Genomic DNA, 6,000 nt, shown 5'->3' on the forward strand with positions numbered 1-6,000 from the left:
TGAAGGTGCTTGATTGGCCATTACAGTTCTGTCCAGGCTGGCTCGTGGTGCAATTTACTGAGCTGTGCTATGGTACCTTGAGTATCAGATTTCTTATAACTACCCTTTAACCCCTTTCACAGCACAATAACCAAACTAACAGTACAGGGACAGTAACACTATTGTCCCTTCCAGAACCTTTCCCCTTGGTTAATCCCAAATCCCTCTCTTTTCTCCATGCTTGTCATTTGCAGATGTTAAACCAGAGCTACCAGCACCCCGTGAACCTAATGATCTAACAACTATTTTACAACAGTTTCTAACCTATTTTAACAACTGGATGTGGCACTGGGTGCCATGGTTTAGATGAGGGGTTGGGGCTGGGTTGGACTCAATGGTCTTAGAGGTCTCTTCCACCCCAATGATTTTGTGAATTCTGTGAATTCCCAGTAAGAGGAATGGTGGATTTGTCTTTCCAAACAAGCTGTGGGGCTGCTGGTAGATAAAACTAGCACTAGGAGATAGAAGAAACAATGGGGAGGATTCCACTGATTGATGAATGGAAAAAGATATTTGCTTTTACAAATAAACTTTAGGTTTGCTGGTAAATGAAATTAGACATTGAGAGATGAAAGAAACAATGGGGAAGAAAAACCCCTAAATTCCATAAGAATTAAAAATTAAAAGAAGGGTTATACATTAGAGGGAAATCTCTGGTATCAGGTGTGTTGGGAAGTCTGTACCTCTCAAGTACCTCAGAAATTGGGAAAGAGAGAAGGGAAATGTGGCTGGGAAATTGGGATAAAAAGGAGGCTGCATCCTCCAAAAATTGGAGAGACCCCAGGGGAATGCCCCATGGCCTCTCCCTTGATTGGAATAAAGTCAAAGGACTCCTCTGTCTCCTTTTTGCACATAACCCTCTGGTGTTTGTGGGTTAATTTTCCTGACACCGGGCAGGGATGGCGGGGCAGTGCCAGGCTGAGCCCTCCCTCCCCGGGCGTTCCGGGAGCAGCATCCGCGGGGCACGGAGCCAGGCAGGCAGGCAGGGAGGGGGGAAGGAGGAGGCCGAGCTGTTGAGTCAACGCTGCAGAGCAGCCTGCGAGGGCAGAGAGAGGCACAGCTGCAAAGGACAGTTCTGCTGAGCCACGGGGAAATGGTTTGAGTAATAATCAACGGTAAGGAAACCTCTGCTTTGGGGAGAGAGCTGACAGGGGAAATACTCCGCATATTTCACAGCCTGGGCTGGTGCTGGAGGGGTTTGGAACACAGCCAGGACAGCAGGCACAGAAATAAATCCCGTTTATCCCGGGAAATCCAGGCCCTCCTTATCCCCGGAAATCCAGTTCCTCCCTCCCTGCGCTGGGGTCCTGGGCTGGCTGGGGAGGCTGCTTGGGGGGGATGCTGATTCCCAGTGCCACAAAGGTGTCCCCTGTCCCCCCAGCCTGCCGCTATGTGGCCGGGAAGATGAGGAGCCTGTGCAGCCGGGAGCCCCGGGAGCCACCGCCCTGCCCGGCCCAGGCAGCGCCCCAAAGGCAGCACCGGGGTAAGTGTGGGCTCTTTGGGGACAGGGACATGTCCCAAAGGCAGCACCGGGGTAAGTGTGGGCTCTCTGGGGACAGGGACATGTCCCAAAGGCAGCACCGGGGTAAGTGTGGGCTCCTGGGGACAGGGACATGTCCCAAAGGCAGCACCGTGGTGAGTGTGGGCTCTCTGGGGACAGGGACATGTCCCAAAGGCAGCACCGGGGTAAGTGTGGGCTCTTTGGGGACAGGGACATCCACATGTCCCAAAGCCACTGCTAGAGTAAGGGGGACTCATAGGGACAGGGACATCCACATGTCCCAAAGCCAGCACTAGGATAGGTGCAGGCTCTTTGGGGACAGGGACACCCACACACCTCATCCCAAACCTGCTGGGACAGGTGGGCAGGGCTCGCCTGGGCTCAGCCAGGGGTGAGGGCACCTCCACACTGCCCATCTGTGCTCCCAGGACCAAGCTGAAAAAGTTTCTATTCTCCCCTGCTTTGTTTCTCCTGGCTGGTTGTGTTGTTAAATGTCATTGCAGCCCCTGGCAGAGGAGCAAACAGCAGCCTTTGGAAAAGGGGACAGACGGGCTGTGGGGTGGGATTAGGGGGACAAGAGGATGTCACCTGCTCCCACAGAGCTCTGTGTCCCTGGGACACTGTTTGTAACCCAGAACCTACCAAACTCAGCACCATACACCAAGCTGGCAACAAGAGACCCCTGTCCTTGCTCCCAATCTTCCCTCCCTGGCCCATTTAAAGCCACATCCAAACCACAGTGGCTTTGCAGATAAAGCACAGCCCCTGTTTGACATGGTGGGTACAGCAAGAAACATCCTTGCTCCCCTCCCTGGCTATTTAAAGCAAACATCTGAACCACAATGGCTTTGCAGGTAAAGCACTGCCCCAGTTTCACATGGTGGATACAGCAAGGACTACCCTGGCTCCTCTCCCTGGCCCTTTTAAAGCCCATATCTGAACCACAATGGCTTTGCAGATAAAGCACAGCCCCAGTTTGGCACAGTGGGTACAGCAAGGACCATCGAGTCTTCCCTCTCTGGCCCATTTAAAGCAAACATCTGAATCACAGTGGCTTTGCAGATAAAGCACAGCCCCAGTTTGACATGGTGGATACAGCAAGGACCATCCAGTCTTCCTTCCCTGGCCCTTTTAAAGCAAACATCTGAACCACAATGGCTCTGCAGATAAAGCACAGCCCCAGTTTCACATGGTGGATACAGCAAAACCATCCTTGCTCCTCTCCCTGCCCCAGCCAAGGCATGGGAAGCTCTCCAGCATCACCTGACTGCACTGCTCAGGTGCCAGAGCTGCTGTGAAAGTGAACTCAGCTCTGAGCAGCAGGCACAGGGCTCTCAGCACGGCAGGGGTGTGCCCCACCCGTACTGGTTGCACTGGTTTGGCTGAGTCACTCCTGAGCAAACATTCCCAGGCAGCTGCCCCAGGGTCACCTCCTGCCTCTGCCAGGAGCTTGGAGCTGTCCCTGGAGACTCCAGGGAAGGCTCAGGGCTGAGCCATTCCCTTCCCACTGCCCCATGAGCTGTGTGGGAGGGGAGGACAGGGAATTGTGTGCACAGGGGGTCCTAAAACATGTCCAGAATTTCACCTGCCCCTAAAGTACCAGCTGGCTCCTGATCAGGGAAGGGAAAGGGGATGTGTCCCTTCACTGCTGCCTTGATTAAGGGTGTGTGAAGGAGAAGCAGAAGGAAGGAGCAGCTGCCATCCTGCAGTGGGAGCCAGGAATTTGCAGAGGTTCCAGGAAGATCAGAGAAGATCAATGATACATCACTTGCATGTATCAGGGAGAGGAATCAAAGTCCTCCTTTGAGCAAAGCTGTTCAGCTCCTTTCTGCACTTAATTGCTGGGTGTTTAATTGCAATCAGGATAGCTGAGGTTTTCAGAGGACCTTACTGTCCCTTCCAGAACCTTTCCCCTTGGCTAATCCCAAATCCCTCTCTTTTCTCCTTGCTTTTCATTTGCAGATGTAAAACCAGAGCTACCAGCACCCCCTGAAGCACCAGCCTCACTCCCCAGCAACACCAAACCCATCCAGTGCAGGTCCTGACAATAAATCCCTCATGGTCCTCCCATGAAGGCCATCAGATCCCTTCCCATTGATTTTTGCTGGATATCCTGTATCCCAGGGATTGGAAAATATCAGCAAATCCCTGCTGCATCTGCTCTCAGCACAGAAGCACATTGATAGAAAATGTCCTGATCAGAGTCTCATGACCAGAATTTTCCAGTTGGCGGGGGAAAAAAAGAAGATTCCCAATGTGTATCAGAAGATCCCCAATGTGTATCAGAAAATTCCCAATGTGTATCAGAAGATTCCCAGTGTGTGTCAGAAGATTCCCAATGCATATCAGGAGATTCCCTAAGTGTATCAGAAGGTTCCCAAGGATTCCCATGGCCACAGATGCTCCTGGCACCTGTGGCCATGGAGCACCAGGGGAAGAGCAGGAGCCATTGCATCCTAGCAGGGAAATCGATTTTTATACTGTGAAACCAAATTATGCTGCCAGTGATGTTGGTACCAATTCAGACAATTTCCAAATCAGTTGCTGGGATGGAATAAGGAGTTTTGGAGCTCGGGTGTGTGGGAATCCCTCTCCCCATGCCTGTGCAGCACCCCCAGAGCAGAGGCTGCAGGGATGTGCCCCCAACCCTGCCCTGCCACAGAGCAATGACAGCAGAGCCCCAAACCCCACAGCTGTGGGGGGGACCCTGCCTGACCCCTCCTGTGGCAGCTGGCACAGTAAAGGTGGATGAAATCAGCTGGCTGGGAGTGTGGGGCTTTTTCTCCTGGAATGAGTTTGGTGTCACTGCAGTGCTTGGGATCCTGCACTGGCAGCAAGGGGGACAAGGGGATCACATTTGGGGGGCACTGATAAGGGGATTATCTGTGTTGGGGGGATCACTGATAAGGGGATCATGTGTTGGGGGGGTCACTGATAGGGGATGGTGTATTGGGGGCATCACTGATAAGGGGATCCTTTGTTGGGGGGGTCACTGATAAGGGACTGATAAGGGGATCCTTTGTTGTGGGGGGGGGGTCACTGATAAGGGGTTCCTTTGTAGGGGGGGTCACTGATAAGGGGATCCTTTGTAGGGGGGGTCACTTATAAGGGACTGATAAGGGGTTCCTTTCTGGAGGTGTCACTGATAAGGGATTGATAAGGGGATCCTTTGTGGAGGTGTCACTGATAAGGGGATCCTTTGTTGGGGTGGCTCACTGATAACCCTTTGTTGGGGGTCACTGATAAGGAGATCCTTTGTGGGGGTCACTTATAAGAGGATCCTTTGTTGGGGGGTCACTGATAAGGGGATTTTTGGGGGGGGTTCACTGATAAGAGGATCATGTGGGGAGCTCACTGATAAGAGGAGCCTTTGTTGGAGGTCACTGATAAGGGGATGGTGTGTTGGGGGGGGTCACTGATAAGGGGATCCTTTTCTGGGGGGGGTCACTGATAAGGGGATGGTGTGTTGGGGGGGTCACTGATAAGGGGATAGTGCATTGTGGGGGTCTCTGATCAGAGATCCTTTGTTGGGGTGGGTCACTGATAAGGGGATCCTTTGTGGACATCACTGATAAGGTGATCATGTGTTAGGGGCTGGCTGCTGAGGGGATGGTGCTGGGGCCTCAGGCAGGGGGAGATGGATCTCATGTCACCATTCCTGCTGACAGAAACAACAGGAGAAGGAGCAGAGTCATCCTGCACCATGGCAAGTGCCAAGTCCTGGTGCTCCAGGGCTCAGCCTCCTGCTGCCACCCCAGCAAACCTCTGGCCTTTGCTGGTACGGGGTTCTGTGAGGGGTGATGGTTGCTGGCAGGGGGGTTTGGACACAAACGAGTTCCAGGCCATCCCTGGATTGTTCCTGACCCCTGGGGCAGCCCCTCCTCACTGAGCTGGTGGGCAGGAGCTCTCCAAGCGGGGCAGGAGCTCTCCAAGGTGAGCAGCTTTCCTGTGTCTTTATTATTAGAGTCCTATTTCTACTCGTTCATCCAGGACAAGGAATTAGAGCTCCCTTCTCTGCCCCACAGCTCCTCCGCACTGGAGTGTGGGGACAGCTGTTTTGGGGTTTTCCAGCCCCCTGTGGTCACCTGGCCCAGCTCTGGTGGGTGTGGAGCACTGTGGAGACAACAGTCTGGTCAGTGAGAGAGAAAGCCAGAGAAGCTTTCCCATGAATTGGTCTGGGAAGTTTTAGGGAGGCAGAGAAAAAGAAATGTAAACAAATGGAAACTATCTGCAGGTGGTGTTTTCAACAAGTTGTTTTCCTCCTAAGATGTTTTACCAAAGGGTGTCTTCTTAATTAGCCAATCATGAAATGCATTGATTAAATGGCCAATCAGGACCCCCTGTATCCAACCAGGGTACAAAAGAAGGGGTTCCAATAAAGTCAGGGCTTCTGGCCTCTCAGCCTTCTAACCTGGGGTCTGTTGTATCAGGACACGAAATGAATGACACACATGCTGAAA

The 6,000-nt window shown here is 52.6% G+C and overlaps 1 long non-coding RNA gene across 1 annotated transcript; it reads left to right on the plus strand.

Annotated features, from left to right (window-relative positions):
- Nucleotides 1-1,018: 1,018 nt before the first annotated feature.
- On the plus strand, nt 1,019-4,297 carry LOC139603123 (uncharacterized). Its single transcript, XR_011683584.1, has 3 exons — nt 1,019-1,154; nt 1,421-1,522; nt 3,503-4,297. It is a non-coding gene; the product is annotated as an uncharacterized lncRNA (long non-coding RNA).
- The last annotated feature ends 1,703 nt before the right edge of the window (nt 4,298-6,000 follow it).

The sequence above is a fragment of the Agelaius tricolor genome, unplaced genomic scaffold (assembly GCF_023055355.1).
Source record: "Agelaius tricolor isolate 1412-34295 unplaced genomic scaffold, bAgeTri1.0.p SCAF_37, whole genome shotgun sequence".
NCBI lineage: Eukaryota > Metazoa > Chordata > Aves > Passeriformes > Icteridae > Agelaius > Agelaius tricolor.